This window comes from Lampetra fluviatilis, chromosome 39 (assembly GCF_964198595.1).
Source record: "Lampetra fluviatilis chromosome 39, kcLamFluv1.1, whole genome shotgun sequence".
In the NCBI taxonomy this organism is placed as follows: Eukaryota; Metazoa; Chordata; class Hyperoartia; order Petromyzontiformes; family Petromyzontidae; genus Lampetra; species Lampetra fluviatilis.
This window is the reverse complement of record NC_136313.1, coordinates 4,538,544-4,558,691: the sequence shown is the minus strand read 5'-3', so window position 1 is coordinate 4,558,691 and position 20,148 is coordinate 4,538,544.

The window sequence follows — 20,148 nt, the reverse complement described above, 5'->3', positions numbered from 1 at the left end:
TGGGTGCGTTGGTGTCACCCGCAGTGCGGAGGTTGATCCACAGTGTGGGTGAGTGGGTGCGTTGGTGTCACCCGCAGTGCGGAGGTTGATCCACAGTGTGGGTGAGTGGGTGCGTTGGTGTCACCCGCAGTGCGGAGGTTGATCCACAGTGTGGGTGAGTGGGTGCGTTGGTGTCACCCGCAGTGTGGAGGTTGATCCACAGTGTGGGTGAGTGAGTGCGTTGGTGTCACCCGCAGTGCGGAGGTTGAACCACAGTGTGGGTGAGTGAGTGCGTTGGTGTCACCCGCAGTGCGGAGGTTGAACCACAGTGTGGGTGAGTGAGTGCGTTGGTGTCACCCGCAGTGCGGAGGTTGATCCACAGTGTGGGTGAGTGGGTGCGTTGGTGTCACCCGCAGTGTGGAGGTTGATCCACAGTGTGGGTGAGTGGCTGCGTTGGTGTCACCCGCAGTGTGGAGGTTGATCCACAGTGTGGGTGAGTGGCTGCGTTGGTGTCACCCGCAGTGTGGAGGTTGATCCACAGTGTGGGTGAGTGAGTGCGTTGGTGTCACCCGCAGTGTGGAGGTTGATCCACAGTGTGGGTGAGTGGCTGCGTTGGTGTCACCCGCAGTGTGGAGGTTGAGCCACAGTGTGGGTGAGTGGCTGCGTTGGTGTCACCCGCATTGTGGAGGTTGAACCACAGTGTGGGTGAGTGGCTGCGTTGGTGTCACCCGCAGTGTGGAGGTTGATCCACAGTGTGGGTGAGTGGGTGCGTTGGTGTCACCCGCAGTGTGGAGGTTGAACCACGCTGTGGGTGAGTGGGTGCGTTGATGTCACCTTCCGTGCGGTGGTTGAGCCACAGCGTGGGGGGTGAGACGGAACAGCCAGTGTCTCGTAGACGGAGTCCTCGACACGGGTGGAGGACTCAACGAGAGAAGTCCTTGAGCACAGTAACCCTGGTAGTAGTGAGAGTTGCGTGATCAGGACAGGACTGAACACGGGTGAGCGAGGGACTGGACTGAATCAGCGAGTGTTGGATCGTCAATAAACCCGACAGCTTGACTTTAATATTCATCAAGTGAGTCAGTGAGGTAGGATCTGGTTGTTTTAAGCCCAGAATATAAAAAATGGCCAGCATGTGTTTGTGATACGGACAAAGTTGGAAAACTAAGTAACAACAACATATAAGAAATCAACATCGTCACATATTAATAAAAACATTTTGAGATAAACACACTTGCTCACACTTCACTTGCAAGAAAAGATGAATTTCTGTTGATTCTTCCGCGGCGATACAATCATTATTTCCATGCGTACAAACAAAATGCAAATGCATTCGTGAGCGGCTCCCTTTTGAAAAATGGCATTTCAAACTCACCCCCCACTTCCTCCTCCGCACTCGTTCCAAACGAAAACTTTTTTTCGCGTCCAACGTCTTCCTTTTAATAAAACGCCAGGGGTCTGTTTTGTTCGAGCGACGTTATTAAACTGCGACGCTTCCACAGTGTCACGTGACAGCACACTGGCCTTCCACAGGGATGCTGGGTTCCAACTCTCAACAACGGGCAGTTGGAACAGAGGTGCAGCAGCAACTCTCTGCAATACCCACCACCACCTATGTCCACCCAGCAAATATAGATGGGGCGCACCACAGTTTATCAATTGGCATGTCACGTGTGGTGGGGTAAAGTGTGGATGCTCACACCTCTTCCAGGACATCCGTCTGTCGTGAAAGAGTCCCTCCGGCGCGACTCTCTGTCGCTCCCTTTATGTGGAAGCTCTTCCGCTGGCAGCGCCACGGATACGTAATTGCAGGGCCGCACCTTTACCTTGAGCCATTCGGTAAAGAGCGAGCCGAGGGTACAGGACGCTGGCGATTAGTCACGGAGGGGCGCACCCGAATGCCAAACCATCGTGAATGCGAACACTCGTCAACGCTTCCTCCCGTTGACATTTGAAATCCATTTGAAATCTCTCTCTTTCTCTCACCTGAAGACGATTGCTTGTGTTGCGATCGAAACGTCGTGATGTATTTGTTTTAATTTACGTGACTTAACAGAATGCTCCCATGAGTATATATTTGAAATCCAGTGAGGGCCAAGCCTCCAACCCCCGTCAAAGTCATTCCCGCCCGTGGCGGCGTAACGCTTCTCGCAACTTTAAGCCGTGATTGAGCTAACTTCATAAAGGGCTTTAATGTAATAATACCTCTGTCGCAAAAACATATCAAAGGGATGAAAATAGCAAAGGAGTGGTGAAACGATAACAGTGGTGGCAGCGCTGGCGGGTGTTTTTCTTCAGTTTTTGGCGATAAAAAAAACCGCATAACTCTGCCGTGACCGCGATAGAAGTTGCGGGCGGGAGGGGGTTTGACAAAAAAATTAACCCGTAAAAACAAAGTTTTTCACTATAAATCCTTTATATGCGTGGTGGCTAGAGTCCTCTCGTCCTCTGGCTTGAGATGGCTGCCACCTATGGGTCAGATGATTGCTAGCAGCATTAAGCAATTGGTAATTACATGTTTTTTCCCTAAACAGTGTAAAATTTAGGAAAACATTTTTCACGAAAATTAATTGTCACGCTCAACGAGTCTGTGTGCAAAATGTCAGCTCGATTGGATCACGGGAAGTGGGTTAAAAAACGACCGAAAGACTTGCACGGTCGTAAGCAAGCAAGCAAGCACGCAAGCAAGCACGCAAGCAAGCAAGCGAACTTAATATAAAGGATTTAAAAAGGAAACCAACCTCCATATTTTGTATGCGTTACGCCCGTGCCTCGATTGCATTAAGGTGAGCGGAACCCACAGGATTTCCGCGGTAGAATTTAGAATCGGAATACAGCAGAGCAGACGAGCCAGGCGTGATTTTACAGAACCAGGGGTGATAATAAGTGGCAATTATTCTAATTATTATCGTACGCTCTTTGCCAAGCCACTTCATCAGCAGCACGGAGGGCCCTGAGACCGCAACGAAGTCGAGTCATGGGGCTCTCGGCAATTATAATGCGAAATAATAATGCCCTCGATTTGCGCAGGGGCTCTCAAGGCTTTTCACGATCATTCTGCGTCGTGATGTTTGGCCAGTTGCGTTAATGAGTGTTCGGCACATGGGAAGAAATCAAAATATCTGTTAAATGCCCATGTATATAATGAAATAACACTCAGAAAGGTCCAAATAAATGCAAGAATCCCTTGCGGCACTGCCATCAAGCCTACAACAACTATTATTCACAAAGGGGTCTCCCATCAATTGCCTACCAGTAACCGGCTGGATTATCATCAGGTGTATGATGTTGCAGGGCACACTCGGGGTGAAATCGGGCACGATGGATGTGCTGCAATTAATGTGCAAGAGAATCAAAGGGGGGCATGTCAGTCATTCTCAGTCTCTGCGTTGTTCAAATTCCCGTACATAGTCGCAATTGCTTTATGCATGTGGTGAAGGCACACGAGGCGCAACCTCCATTAACAAAACATTGGTATGACGCCAAAATGAAACGCGTTTCATTTGATATCCTTACGTGATTCACAGCTCTAATTCTTAGCCCCGGGTAGGGTGAAGATTATCTCGTACCATTATACGTTGGAGGGGGAAAAGGCAATTTTTGTCATTTGCTGGGCTGCGGTTCGGTTTTTTTTGTTGTTACATGAAAACCCAAATTGAGAGATGGAACTGTCTCTATCCCGCACGCTGCTACCGCAGCTGTCTTCATAATGGAGAGGCGACGCACGGAAGCAGAGGGGGGGGGGGTCTTCGTTCGGGCAGATGGGAAATCACGAAAAAATAAATGACTTTTCTGCAGACGGAGACTGCATGCTTCACTATGCCTAAATGCCGGCCTTAACTCAAGCGGCATTTACCGCGCGCCCACAATGCAATTCTTTACACGAAGTTTATGAAGACGTTGTTTCGTCAACGTGGAATAAGATTGTGATTGACGATTGTGCGACGCTGGAGGACGGGGGGTGTGGTGTGGTTCTGTCTCCTCCACCAACCCGCCTTTTTCAACAACGTTCATTTTCTAGCCTTGAGAACGGTATAATGGCATGCTTCGAGCACCGCGAAATGAGAACGCGTTGTGGCCCTTCTGAAGGATGCGCGCGGCACTGGGATGGGAAGAGAGAAAAAAATTAAGACGCTGCCTGAAGGATAACAATTCTCGCCACCACCACCACATCCCCATGCAAACGCCGCGTTGCATGAAACGAGCGCGCACGCTGTCGCGTTACGCAGTGAAGAACCACTGAAAGATGTGACCGCCTGTGCTTTGTCCATTTTTTGCCTGCACCTAACACACAGACGGAGTTTGACTTCTATATTGGGGGTGGGGGAGGAGGGGCAGTTGTTTGCTTCATCCCTCACATTAAGAATCGCGGGTGCATGTAATAATTTTAGGCCCGAACCGTGAATCTAAACATTTTTTTTTATTTTACCAGGTAAGGCCCACTGAGCTATATAGCTCTTTTTTCAGACGCCACCTGGCTATCACAAATGATAGCTCAACGAAGTGGCTTATCGCGTGGAAATGTGGAGCCGCCAAATACTCTGGACGCGTGATGTTGATTCTAAATGTGGAGGGAAAAACCGGAGGACCTGGAGAAAAATCAACGCGACCACGGGGAGAGGAGAGAATATGCAAACTCCAAATATACAGGTTTTTTGGGTTAGATCAAGCAAATATATAAATGTGTCGTTAAACCCACCACCACCCGACACAGCCAACTAGTAAGGTTTGTCACGTAAACAGAAGATGCCAATTCGTCACTAATGCAGCACACCGGTGTGTTAGAAAGCGAAGCCACACCATTTACAATCTGAGTACCACGTTTCGCCAGTCATTACAACTAGCTTCATCAGGCGACAGCCAGCTTTGTGTTGGGTGGTGACCGGGTTTTAACGACACAGTCATATATTTACACGATCTAACCCAAAACAACCAGCATTTATGGATGATATTGGTCACGTGAGCCGACGTGTCAAACTCCAAATATCCAGCAGGCGTCAGGGTTGGGATCGAACCCGTGACCTCCTGCACACCAGGCGAGACAGTTAACATCTCGCCACCGCTACCGCTCGGCCACGTCACAGCCAAGCAATGTGCCGACTAAGAAGCGACACTCATCCACCGTCCCATAATCCATGTCGACTGCTGTCTGTCCTCAACACAGGCTCACTTGCGGCCGAGAGAAATATCGCTTCATTCCAACAATCGCCCGGACGTCGGGAAAGCGGTCATATTTGAAGCTACAATTTCCAATTACACCGTGGAAATTCAATTACGACTTCAGACTAATTCCACGGACGCTCGTGTTTATATCGACCGCATGGATCGCTGGACATTCGCTAACCAGGAGCGGATATATTCTGCCCGATGCAATTGGGTAATTCTGGCGCCGTCTCCGAGTTCAAATGTACTCCGCCTCCCCAGGGGGAACTCATAAATACTGGGATCCGGAAACGCGTAACACACCGACGCAGCCAGATCACAGGGTACCCCTCTTGAACACAGCTTGTCATGTTGGGTTGGTGGTCAAGCGATATGGCTTGGCACAAAGCTTTAAGCCGTTTTCTTCTCGACAATTTACACAGCCTTACATTTTACCAATAACAGGGAGACACGCAAATGATGGGTGACTCAGCCACGAGATTACCGGCTTGCCATTTTTGGTCAAACTTTGTGGACAAAGTGTCGCCGTACGAAATTCACGTGGAATGTTAGTTTTTAAGTTATTGTAGACTTAATCATGAGGGCTACATGGCAAGGTACCGTGAGCTGTCACAGTTATACAGTTCATCCTGTTTTTTGCTGAAATATATATATAAGCACTGCACACGTGCCGCATCAGGGCATATTTTAGGCAACAGCATTCCAACATACTGCTTAGTCTGTAAATCTGCATGCAAACGGGCTTTGCACTGAAACATTTGCGCTAAATGAACTGGGACGAGCCACTCACTAGAATTTAGCGCACACATAACACTGCCAAATAAGTTACCCATGCGTGGGGCGGTATGTGCACACGCGCACAAAGATCCCCCGTATAGCCTGTAACAGACTGTTGGGGCAAGTACTGTTAGCGAGCACCTATGGGAGCCGGCACGGCACACGTGGGGGTGGGTGGCTCAATACCACACCCGACCGTCTTTGTCTCCCCAGTGGCGATGTTTACACACCGCACCAATTGCTCATTTGAGGCAGAGTCGACCTAGAGGAGACCCATAACTGGTTCATATAATCGTGACCGGTGTTGGCCATGAGCGGGAATTGAACTCGGTTCGCCGGGTTCGTGGTGCGGTGCGCTAAGAACTACACTACCGCTCCCCACACGCACAGACACACGCACAAGCACACACGCACACATCGGCACTGGTGAAACACGCACGCTGACTGGCACACGTGGGCACAGGGGGGGGGGGCATATAATGACTTCCTTTATTTCATTAAACATTAACAAAATGAGCACAATTTGCACTTGTTCCAAACAAAAATCCCCGACGGCAATCAAATCTGTCAAGAGGAGCGTGTGGGATGTTGCCCGTTGCACTAATTCCTGGGCCGATTTTGCAAGGCTGTCGACGGCAGTCGAGAGGCAAAGACAGCGCGATCATGCAACCGTGATGGCTGGGCATGACCAACGCTCTCCTCCCCCCCCCCATGTCACAACACAGCCCCTGTCGTGGGCAGACCCCCAAAAGGGCAGCCCGTCGCGGGGTGATTAACTCAGTAGCCTTCAGCGTTTGCTCGTTCCTGTTTCCCCTTTCGCTGCTCCCGCGATGAGACGCTTCGTGAACATTTCTCATCGGGATTAATTTCGGAGCTTCGAGTTTTCTGTTCATGCCGTGCAGGGGTGGTGTGCGGCAGAATGTCTGGGTGGTGGTGGGGGGGGGCTGACGAAGATTCACAACTTTTTCGGGAAGAAAATGAAAAGAGAAATTTTTCTGTAGCAGATTTAAAATATATATTTAGGGTTAATTATCTGTGTTACCTTAAGCGTGGCTAAAATATGAATTTAACGGTCTCACAGATTATGTATGGGAGTGCAAAATGTAAATCTTGCTTGAAGACATGCTAGCCAAGTCTTCATATCGCAGAGTGTAACCCAGCCTCTGTACTGTGACTGATGTGATTATGCCGAGTGATGAATTTGCTGATAGACTGATGTTAGACATTGTCGTCACGGTAAAGTCTGCAGTAGATACAGTGTAGCTGCTTGGCCCAAGTGTATCCTGTTCACCTGCATTTCTGCTCCTTCCACGTGATAAATCATCACGAGCCATTATCTATCCACTGCTGGGCGAAGGTCTCCCCATGCTGCGACTACCCATCATGCCACAATCTATCTCCCACCTGCTCGCGAACTGATCTCATCAATCCGTCACCACAGCCGCTTGTCCGCTCGAACGGATTCTCTCCTTTGGCTGCAATTACATCATCGGTCTCGTTCGTATTCAATTAAAATCCTCAACCAATTTGGTATTTCGCAGCACTCGGGATCAACAATTTCCATTACCATCCGATGAACACCTCGGTGAGAGGGCACACCGCAGTGAAGCGTGGATTAGGGGGTGAATAAAGGGAGCCGAGAAGTAGTTATGTGATGCCATCTTCCAAAGGCCGTCCTTCTGGCATCCGGTGACGTGTTCCGCTGCCCTGCGTTCAGAATTCCGAAAAGAAATTTCGGCCGTCTCGTATCGTGTATCATGAAGGCGACACCGACCACACAACCGCTAATATAATTACGGGACGATGACCTCTCACCGCCGCCATCAGAATCAATTGCGTTGGGTGGTATTGGCGAGCTTAGTGCACGTTCATCTGGAAGACGGCTCTAATCAGAGCAGCTTTGAGTATTCGTGTGATGTGTCTTCCGTTGCCCACTGAGCATATTCATTGCAAAAAGCTGCTCCCAACGCCAAATTAATAGATGCACAATGCTGACATAACCAATAAGATCCGTAACCTCTCCCATGTATTCCTTCACACATTGAGTAGACGTCTGCTAATCGCAATGTTACGGGTTTAACCCAAGTTCATTATCGCAAGGGAAGCGTGACCGAAGAAAAGGCAACGGGGGGAGGATGTCGAAGAGATGGGAAGAGGATCAGACAGAGCATTGCGAGTGGATGTAGCAGCTGTGAAGGACGACTTTCCGACACATACACACAAAGACAAAGACCCCCCCCCCCCCCCATATAGCCAAACACAGACTGCCGGGGCAAGTGCTGTTAGCGAGCACTTATGAAGGCCGGCACGGCACACGAGGGGGTGGGTGGCCAGCAACCACGCCTGGTCGCCTTTGTCTCCCCAGTGGCGATGTTAGACATTGTCGTCACGGTAAAGTCTGCAGTAGATACAGTGTAGCTGCTTGGCCCAAGTGTATCCTGTTCACCTGCATTTCTGCTCCTTCCACGTGATAAATCATCACGAGCCATTATCTATCCACTGCTGGGCGAAGGTCTCCCCATGCTGCGACTACCCATCATGCCACAATCTATCTCCCACCTGCTCGCGAACTGATCTCATCAATCCGTCACCACAGCCGCTTGTCCGCTCGAACGGATTCTCTCCTTTGGCTGCAATTACATCATCGGTCTCGTTCGTATTCAATTAAAATCCTCAACCAATTTGGTATTTCGCAGCACTCGGGATCAACAATTTCCATTACCATCCGATGAACACCTCGGTGAGAGGGCACACCGCAGTGAAGCGTGGATTAGGGGGTGAATAAAGGGAGCCGAGAAGTAGTTATGTGATGCCATCTTCCAAAGGCCGTCCTTCTGGCATCCGGTGACGTGTTCCGCTGCCCTGCGTTCAGAATTCCGAAAAGAAATTTCGGCCGTCTCGTATCGTGTATCATGAAGGCGACACCGACCACACAACCGCTAATATAATTACGGGACGATGACCTCTCACCGCCGCCATCAGAATCAATTGCGTTGGGTGGTATTGGCGAGCTTAGTGCACGTTCATCTGGAAGACGGCTCTAATCAGAGCAGCTTTGAGTATTCGTGTGATGTGTCTTCCGTTGCCCACTGAGCATATTCATTGCAAAAAGCTGCTCCCAACGCCAAATTAATAGATGCACAATGCTGACATAACCAATAAGATCCGTAACCTCTCCCATGTATTCCTTCACACATTGAGTAGACGTCTGCTAATCGCAATGTTACGGGTTTAACCCAAGTTCATTATCGCAAGGGAAGCGTGACCGAAGAAAAGGCAACGGGGGGAGGATGTCGAAGAGATGGGAAGAGGATCAGACAGAGCATTGCGAGTGGATGTAGCAGCTGTGAAGGACGACTTTCCGACACATACACACAAAGACAAAGACCCCCCCCCCCCCCATATAGCCAAACACAGACTGCCGGGGCAAGTGCTGTTAGCGAGCACTTATGAAGGCCGGCACGGCACACGAGGGGGTGGGTGGCCAGCAACCACGCCTGGTCGCCTTTGTCTCCCCAGTGGCGATGTTTACACGTACACCAGGTACCTATTTGAGGCTGAGTCAAGGGTGTTGGTCGTGAACGGGAATCAAACCCGGGACGCCAGGGTTCGCAACACAGCGAACAAACCATTCCACGACTGCTCCACACCAACACCATTAACCCACATTCGCCACTAAGTGGCGGTGACGTCACCACGACGCTTGTGCCAGGCTAGGTGCACCTTGAGGCTACGCGAAGTGTCGAACGCCTGCTGGCAGGAGGTCACGGCGCAGACCCAGGTGCCACGGGTCGACTGACTGAGATAACTGGCCGATGCACCACCTGTGCCCCCCTACTGTGCCAACTTGCTGTGCTTTATCCACCCGGCGCTCCGCTTGTTGTTGTGAGCGTCGCTCCTCCGCCCTCCATTGTTGCTGGAGGGCGACTGCCTCCAACTGCCCAGTAGCAGCAGCGTCCTTTACGAGCCTCCTCCACTGAGGCCGATCTTGACACCGCTGGTATCAGTCATCGGCAAGTCCACTCAGCTCCACGTCCTCCTGTACCACATCACTTCATCTCTTCTCGAGCCCGTGGCGCGCCCGTCCAGCCACCCTCTACCACCCGGCTCGAGAAGGCAGGACGACAGGGGAGAGGTCTTGGCCACCAAGATGTCCAAGAAGAGTTTTTTTTCTTGAACGGCCTCAGGCTCCCCTTTTATCCCCCTGACTTCAAAAGCCCTGGAGTTGCGTTGTACCGCGCTGCTAATTGTGCGCCTACCAGTGATTACAGCCCGTTTATTTATTTATTACTCGCCCTTGTTAATTCGGAATGACGCCCGACTACCGAATACATACCCTGCGAGTACCGAATACATACCCTGCGAGTGTGTATTCTGTGTGGGATTCGGGGGAGGTCGTGGCGCTGTGATCCCCTGATCTCATGGTCTGCCCTTCTCGCTTAATATTCCAGCTTCTCCCGATGTCGTGAATGGATCATTGCGGCTGGCCCGGTACATGTTTGTGCGCCATACAATATGAAGCCAACTCAGGGTCACCGCAATGTGACCTGTCCTGCGAGGGTCGCCCAATCTGCTGGCGCCGGGAAACCGTGGGACTTCCCTCCTAGGGACCCTTCGGATTAAAACCCGTCGTGCCAGGCGATCCCCCCGCCAGGACACTACTCCGTGTGTGCGCTGCGCTGCGTGTGTGTGCTGCGTGTGTGTGGGCGCTGCGTGTGTGTGTGCTGCGTGTGTGTGGGCGCTGCGTGTGTGTGTGTGCACTGCGTGTGTGTGTGTGTGCGCTGCGTGTCTGTGCTCATTGTGTGTGTGTTCGCTGCGTGTGTGCGTTGCGTGTGTGTGTGCGCGCTGCGTGTGTGTGTGCGCTGCGTGTGTGTGTGCGCTGCGTGTGTGTGTTCGCTGCGTGTGTGTGTGTGTGTGCGCTGCGTGTGTGTAAGCCTGTGCGGACATTGATGTGCGTCGTCAAAGCAGCAGCCAACTTCCGAAAAACGATCCACAACTTTCGAGTTCCTGCAGTGAAGCTCGGAGGCGTTACTCAGGCAGCGTTACGCAGACATCGTTGACCAGACAGCTATGCACGGCTCAATGGCGCCACTGTGAAGAAAAAATAACAGTGGCATGCGAAAGCAAGAACTGTTAGGGGAAAGTTCGTTATCCATAACAGGGAGTTTGTTTTGTTGGGTTAGATCGCGTTAATGTAAACGTGTCGTTAAACCCGCCACCACCCGACACAGCCAATTAGTAATTTGTATCACGTAAACAAAATGTGCCAAATAGCTAGGGCGGCCGTTAGGACCGAACCGCGAATCTAAACTATTTTTATTTTTACCAGGTAAAGCCCAATGAGCTGTGGAGCTCTATTTCAGACGCGACCTGGTTATCACAAATGATAGCTCGACGAGGTGGTTTATCACGTGGCAATGTATAGCCACCAAATACTCTAAAGCACGGGTGGGGAACGTCCTGCTCGCGGGCCGTGTAAGGCCCTTGAAATCATTTGGTGTGGCCCTGCCAAGGCAACCGCAGGCGGGACTCGAAATTCAATAAATCCAGGAGCAAACCTGGAAAAGCAGTTGCGAGTAGCAGCAACATCATCAATACCAGCTAACATCACACGCCTCACCATAGAGAAGCAGTTCCAGCCATCACATTAGGGGTGAGTTAATTAAATGTTTGACCAAATATAGCAGGGTAATTTTAAAGTTGATAATGATGTTATAAATATCCAAACGGCCCTTCGCCGAAAAAAGGTTCCCCACCCCTGGTCTGAAGGCGTGTTGTTGATTCTAAATGTGGAGGGGGAAACCAGAGGACCCGGAGAAAAATCAACATGACCACAGGGAGAGGAGAGAACATGCAAACTCCAAATATACAGGTTGTTTTTTGGGTTACATCGCCTAAATATATAAATATGTCGTTAAACCCACCACCACCCAATTGAGTAAGATTTAACACGTTAACAGAACATGCTAATGAGTTACCTGTTCAGCACACCGATGTCTTGGACAGTAACCCCACAACAACATTTACAACGGTGTGCGGAACTCGTAACTAATTGGCATGTTTTATTTACGTGACAACCCTTACGAATTGGCCGCGTCGGGTGCTGGCGTGTTCAATGAAATAATCCCCCAAAAAAACCTCTGTTACGGATAATATCGGTCGCGAACGCCTGCGACTAAAGCGTTAAACAGAAAGCTCGCTACTCCACGAGGGGGTTTACGCTGTTTGTTATTTGCCAACAATCCCATCAGACGCCTCCGCGTGTACAGCGAGCAAACCGTGTTTGAGCGTCACACGCGCCGCTCGGCTCAAGTGAAGCGAGCGACCGCGGTGACAGGAATATTCAAATGGATTTGCGATTACGCTTCCATTAGCAGGGCCGGGAGGCCGACCGGCATTCACCACGATCGCTTCAATTAACCGATGTGCGCGGCGAGGTTGCATCTCGCCCCGAGATGATGATGCCAAGGAGATGGTGGTACCACAACGTTACATAACGGGGGGGGGGGGGGGGGGCACGTGCAGCATGTTCTAGGATTATGATGCAGTTTTATAACGCCTCGATTCGACCGTACAACCGAGCTGCACCGGGGCCACGACTGGGCTGGCCCAGCGTGATGCTCAGGGAGACTCCAAGCTGTTTCTTCACTGCAGAGCCCAGGCCATGCTGCTTGACAACAGTGAAAACTGTGTAACAAACACATTCCTGCGGAGGGAGCTGGTAGGAACGTTGGGTTGCTCGGGCAATGGCCAGGGTCAACGGCGGCGTGGTGTATTCCGCAAATATAGTCGACTGTGAGGGCGGGCACAAGCCGGCGTGAGTAGGTTAAACTTTGAGTTTTATAAGGGCACCACGGGTTGACCAGCCCCTCACCACCCAGCCCCACCCCTCCCATCGACCACCCAGCCCCAGACTCCCCACCCAGCGCCTCCCCACCCTCCCCTCCCCACCCAGCCCCTCCCCACCCTCCCACCCAGCCCCTTCCCACCCATTTTTGGATGCACGACGGACGGACGTACCGACACAATAATCTCCTGTGGGCTGGTGTAACCAGGAGGTTCCTACCAGTAAAAAAAAATCCTTGGTAGTAAGTGTCATTTTCCAATTGCTTATGCCTCAAAAGTACAGCAAATGGCTATTATTCCTCACAAACTTTGCTTTTGTGAACAGGACAGTGATATTTTGATATTTATCTATTTTCAATGAGAAAACGTGTGCATTTGTGTCATTCCTTCGCGTAAAGTCGTGGTCACAAAATCAACGTTTGTGGAGAATAATAGCCATTTTCTGTACTTTTGAGGCATAAGCAATAAGAAAAGAACACTTACTACCCAGGAACAAAAATCATGCTACACAGTGAAATCATCTAACCCTGCCGCTGGTCCTGCTTGGCTCCAGGCCACCTTTCGATCTCGCGAGGCCAAAGTTCGCAGTTTGGAAAAACCACCACGAGGGTCCATCCCGCTAGGATGTGCCAGTGGGTTAGGGCTGCAAGATGTGACTCGGGTGGGTCAGCGGGCTAATACGAGGCGTGTAACGGTGCAAGCGATTCGTCACTGATCTCGTGATAGGTGTTGCGTGTGTGTAATAATTATTGCTTGTGTGCAACGTATCGTAATCACACGCCAATTGTGTACTAATGTTGCATTGAGGCTAACGAAAATGGGATTGCGCGCGGCAATTAACGGCGCTTGCCGACAGAACGGTAAGCGTGTGCATGCCAGGCTCTGAGCCACCTTGTGCCACGCAGAGGCAACTGTCACTTGGTGGTAGCCTCTCAGATGCGACAGGAGATGTGACGTGGGTCGATTAAACTAAACAATATTTGTATTTCATGGGACCTCCTTTGCCAGTACCAAAATATACTAATAGGGTTTTTCCCCTTTTTTTCCCTTTTTTTCTGGCAACAAAACTGACACCTTTTGCAAGGAATCATGCTTACATTAACCACAATACTTGCAGTCAAATGCAAACAAAAAACAATACTCTGATAATTTATGCATTGTCTTTGAAACTGATTGGTCCACACCCTGCCGCTGGCCCTGCTGTCTCTGGTGTGGACCAATCAGTTTCAAAGACAATGCATAAATTATAAGAGTATTGTTTTTTGTTTGCATTTGACTGCAAGTATTGTGGTTAATGTAAGCATGATTCCATGCAAAAGGTGTCAGTTTTGTTGCCATAAAAAAGGGGGAAAACCCTATTAGTAATATTTGTATTTTGCCAGGTAAGGCCCACTTGAGCTACGTAGATATTTTCTTCCCAGAAGGGTTCTGGCCACAAATGATAGCTCAACGAAGTGGGCTTATCACGTGGACATTTGTAGCAGCCAAATACTCTAAACGAGCGTTGATTCTAAATGTAGAGGTAAAAACCGGAGAACACGGAGAAAAATCCAAGCGACCACAGGGATAACACGCAAGCTCCAAATATACAGGCGTCAGTGTCGGCATCGAACTCACAACCTCCTTGTATACCAGGCGAGGCAGTTAACATTTCGCCACAATGATACTTTGCATGATTATCGCATCCAAATTGCTCTGAGATTCCACGGCATAATGAGCGCTCTATAAAAAACAAATGACATATTACTAGTTTAATCTTCTTGGTTCTTTCGGTAAAGTCACGTAGAAGGGAAATAATACAATTATAAAAATAAAACATAATACAATAATTCTCACTATTTGATTATGTTTTATTTGTATTACTTTATTATTTCCCTTCTACGTGACTTTACCAAAAGAACCAAGAAGATTAAAATGATAAAGATAAAACATAATAAAATTATTCTCACTATTTTACTATGTTTTATTTTTATTATTTTATTATTTCCCTTCTACGTGACTTTACCGAAAGAACCAAGAAGATGAATCCCTGCAGTCACGAAAGCTTTAAATAGAAAATTACTAGTTTAAGTTATCCAGAAGAGAAGGCAGCTTCACAGGATGGCTTGGAATGTTTTCTCTCACCAATGTTCGATCCATATGTTGAGTTTCATTCATTCTGTGCAATGTTGGCACCTACGCTACCATGCCCCGTAGCGAACGCTATTTGCAAGAGCAATTTTTTTTTTAAAACGAGCGCGGTCGAGCAAGGGGACATGAGGCTTATTGAAGTGTCATGTAAATCCATACACCCTGTCGTCTTCCTTGTCACGAGTCGAAGTTAATGCAGCTCGGAATATCATTGAGAGAACTAAAGAGAGGGGTAATTATGGCATTCAACTTCTGGGATCTGCCTTTGCCTGTGGTCACCGCGCTGGCGAGCGCAAACTCAATTGTTGGAAACACTTTAATTTCACGATTAAATAACGTTATGTTCCCCCCGATGTGGACTTTGTTTCATTTGCCGTTGATGCGAGGGCTCTGTGTGACCTTTGCTGCCTTACCCACAATATACGAAGCTCACTAAACATTTTAGTTGTATCAGGCAAGCCCCAGTGAGCTAGAAACTCTTTTTGTTCAAAAGCGACCTGGGCTACACGAATGATAGCTCAACGAAGTTGCTGATGGTGCGGATTTTTTTTTAACCGACCAAATAGCCTTAACGCGTTTTTTTCTCTAAATTGTGCCCACGTGCAACTGTTCGATGCAGGATTTTCGACGCCAGGTTTTCGTTTTCGCCACACAGCCAGCGCGAGCTGCAGTGCCCGCACCGCTGTACGAAGCCACTGCGACACACAACAACAACAACCGCCATTCGCCACTAAGTGGCGGTGACGTCACCACGATGCTTGTGCCAGGCCAAGTGCACCTTGAGGCCACCTGAAGTGTCGAACGCCCGCCGGCAGGAGGTCACGGGGCAGACCCAGGTGCCACGGGTCGACTGACCGAGATGACCGAGATGACTGGCTGATGCACCACCTGTGCCCCCTACTGTACCAACTTGCTGTAAATGGAATATACCTTTTAAAATTTAGAACAGTAACCAACAATGACCATGAGCTGAATTTCAAACTCAGCGCCCGGGCCCCCGCTAATAAGACAACATTACAGTAACCGTGGTACAAGCAACGGTAGCATTACGTTACAATGGCAATTAATCAGGAGCTATTTTTTTCGTTGATTCTGTCGGTCGTTTCATTTTGCATTAAATATTTTTTTACAGGGGGCGGCCAAGTGGCTCAGAAGGTCCAGAAACGCAAAACTGGCACCGCTAAGAATTTGAGTTCAAATCCAAATCAGAAGTAGTTCTGTGAAGTCATCTTCTGAGGCCAATTCCTCGTCTGATGACGTGCTGCCCATCGTTACAATCGTGGTGTATAATTGGCTGGGCGAATACAACATTTACGTAACGCAGAGCAATTTAAAGGTCAATATCCAAAGTCTTAAAAGCCACGTGACGACTTCGGACGCGGTTCGACGAATCGCTGCTGCTGCCTCCTCCGTTGACCCCGCGAAGTTTGGCCCGCGGCTTGCTCAGAGCGTACCGCAAGAAAGTCGCAAGTCGCAAATTCGGAGGCTTACTCTTTTTTTTCTTTTGCTTTCCCGCTCGCGAAGGGGGCTCCCTTTTTGCCACCGCAACACCCAACGTGCCGTTCGCGGGCATAATAAAACAAAGCAAGCGGGTCACGAGCGAACATGCCGTTTCAGCCATTTCAAGCACCATTACGCGAAACCGAGCGCACGCAATAATAGGCGCGCAGATTCCAAATCGAGCGCCGGTTTTTTTTTGTTCTTTGGAAAGATCCCACGTATAGCCTTAACAGACTGTAGGAGCAAGTGCTGTTGGCGAGTAACGCCCATGATGGCTGGCACGACACACGAGTGGGTTGGTGGCCGGCACCACGCCCGGCCGCCTTTATCTCCTTAATTTGAGGCTGAGTCGACCTAGGAGAAGGAGCCCCAGGACCGGTTCGGATAATCGTCACTGGCGTTGGCCGTGACCGGGAATCGAATTCGGGTCGCCGGGTTCATAGAGCCACACTACCCGATCCCCTGTAAAAAAAACACACACATACACAGACACACGCGTGCGTGCGCGTAGATATGGTGCCGTGCAACGGCAGCTGCACACGAACGCGTGAAGCATACATTACTAGAAAATTGCCACGGAGGTACAGACCGCGAGAGCCATTTCTGATACGCCCCACCACTACCACCACCACCCTCCACACAACATCAACAACAACACACATTAGCGTGTCCCTTTTGGAAGCAATCGCCATTCACCGCTTCACGCTAGCCGCAATAATGGCCGGGAAAGTCCGTTTTGTACTTGGGGTGATTGGTGCTGGCAATGTACGTGTCGACGTGCAGCCACTGCGCCGGACGAAATGAGCGCGCGGACATTGACTTACTCTGCACTCTCTCCAGGGCAGCGGGAAAATTCTAGATTTGAAGTTTTCGTGACTGCAAGGGTCCATACTCTTTGGTTATTTCCGTAAAGTCACGTCGGTGAAAAAATTATAAAATAAAATAATAAAATGTAGTAAATCACAGTGCTTAAATTTATTTATTCTTTCGGTAAAGCCACGTAGGTGAAAAAGTAATAAAATAAAAATAAAAAGCCACTTAGGTGAAAAAGTAATACAATAAAAATAATAAAAACAGGACCCTGCGGGGTGGGCTGGTAGGAATAATACTTAGTACCGGTACAGGGATATCGACTGGGTATAGAGGAGTTAAAGAAAAAATTACTGTATTCTAGTGTTTAAAGTTTCGCCGTGAGGCGACGGCCTTCTTGTTTATTTCACAGATCGCAGGGGGAGCGGGCGGCCATCTTGTCGGACAGGGTCATGCCAAGTGTTTGCAGTAGGGGGCGATGTTGATACACGGACGGACGGACGGACGATATAATCTATTGGTGGTCTGGTCCACTTCGTTCCTACCAGTATAATAAATAAATCTATTAAATCACAGTGATTTAATTAATATATTTATAATTTTTATTTTCATTTTAATATTTTTATTTTATTTTTCTTTCACCTAAAGTCACGTAGAATTGAAATAATAAAATAAGAAAAATAAAACATAATAAAATAATTCTCAGAATTATATAAAATTATATAAAACATAATTATATAAAACATAATAAAATAATTCTCAGAATTATTTTATTATGTTTTATTTTTATTATTTTTATTATTTTATTACTTCAATTCTACGTGACTTTACCGAAAGAACCGAGAATATGAATCCCTGCAGTCACGAAAGCTTTAAATCGAAATTTAACCAAAGAGCAGTAGGAAAATATGCGTCAGTCAGAATGGCAAAACATGCAGCTCGGTGTCCGAGCCACATGGCACGGACGGGGCTGCTCATGATGTCGTGAACCGCGGTGGCGGACGTGGTTTGCGCACTGTGCTACAAACCCGACGGGCCGAGTTCGTGATTCCCAGCTACGACTAACATCAGTGGCCAGTGGTACCTGACATCGGTCCTGGTCCTCTGGGCCCTCCACACCCCTCCACCAACACCCCCCTCCCCCACCCCCCTGACCAGCGTGGCGAGGTATGGACAGACAGCCCACATGACCAAGGACGCATCGAAAGGCTTTTATCCGGAATTGGATTGACAGAGGGCTGTACATTATTATTACAGTTGCTATGAATAATTAATGTTCACTGGAGTTACTCTGAACAGCAATAAGAATAATAATTAGCTGCTCTCCTGCTCTATTACGTGACGGTTGCACACAGTGGTAATTTGACAATGGGGGTCAGGATGGAACACATCCGCAGGCACGCATAGACGGATTGTCACAATTTTGGGGTCGGCGATTCGACTCAAGAATCAATGATTTCTCGTCTCGTTTTCACCACTCCCCTTCGTATTGTTTGTCTCGCACGCTCAGTCTTGTTCCCCAATTGATCGATTCTCCTGTGAGACTGAAGGTGAATTCGGTACAACATTTGCACGAACATTAAAAAAACACTTATATTTCCGCACCGTTGTCGTTCCACTGCTGGATGAAGGCCTCCCCCACACTTTGTCAATCGTGTGCGATGCCTGACAATTCGTCACCGCACTGGTCATTGTGGGTTGGTGAATGGGGGGGGGGGCTAGAAATGGTTCAGGCTCGCCACTTTTTTTCAGATGCACATCTGCGGCCGTCTGAAACGCTCTTCTTTCCGATATTAGGAAGCCACTAGAACACTGCAATTTTAAATCATCTAGATTTAAATCTCATTTCTGTAAAACTGATTTTTTTTGTTTAGTTTATTGTCCTACCCCCACACATCAAATTAGTACGGTTGGCTACATACGGTGCGAAAGAAGTTCAACATACATACAGTACATACAAACATACATGATGTAATCCACGGCTGGGAATCGAAGTCGGGTCGCCGGGTTTGTAGGGCAGTGCACAAATCCCTGCACCACAGCTCCAGTCTCTCTTCCAAACAGAATTCGCAAATAAATTGGACTTCGTTCAACAGCGACAACAGCCACAGCTGTCAATACAACTCCGGTTCCAAAGTCACCGTGACGTTTTGTCCAAAACGTCGCCTGTATAATATTCATAGAACTTTCCCTCTTTAGGACAGTGCATATAGACATTTCCGCTGGGTTTTTATATGCTGTGCTGGTGCTGCACTGCTGATGCATCATCCTCAATTATTATCATTATTTCTCGATTTAAAGCTTTCGTGACTGCAGGGATTCATCTTCTTGGTTCTTTCAGTAAAGTCACGTGACTTTACCGAAAGAACCAAGAAGAAATTATCATTATTATTATTAATTAGGAAAGAGATACGAAGCCACGGTGGCTGTAGCCCAAAGTCACCGTGACCTTTTCCTCACCTTTGAATTCTACCAAAAATTCCGGCGCGCACAATTATCTGCAGGCATCGAGACGATGAGGGGGGGGGGGGGGTCGATTTGAATTGACGAATCGACGCACGGCCACACGCCTCACGTGCGGGGACTTCGACTGATTCGCGGGCTGGGCCTGCGGAGGTTCGATTTGCTTCCCGTTCCTAAGGTCGGGGCCGCGCACCTCCGATGAGCGTGGTTGGCGACGCGCGGTGCGAAGGACATTCGACATACATACACACACATGTGCAGACGTGCGCGCGTGCCTGCGTACACACACACGCGCGCGCGCGCGCGTGGTACAATTCAGCTCATTTCCTCTCCCTTTCATGGTCGTGTCCATTCCTTCCACTTGTGGCCCATCAACAAAGCATTCCATCTTGCCTCATCAATATGAGGCCAAACCATCTGCTCCACCAAATTATTATTTTTTTGGTCATATTTTGCTTTGATGATAGAAAATGTTGTTGG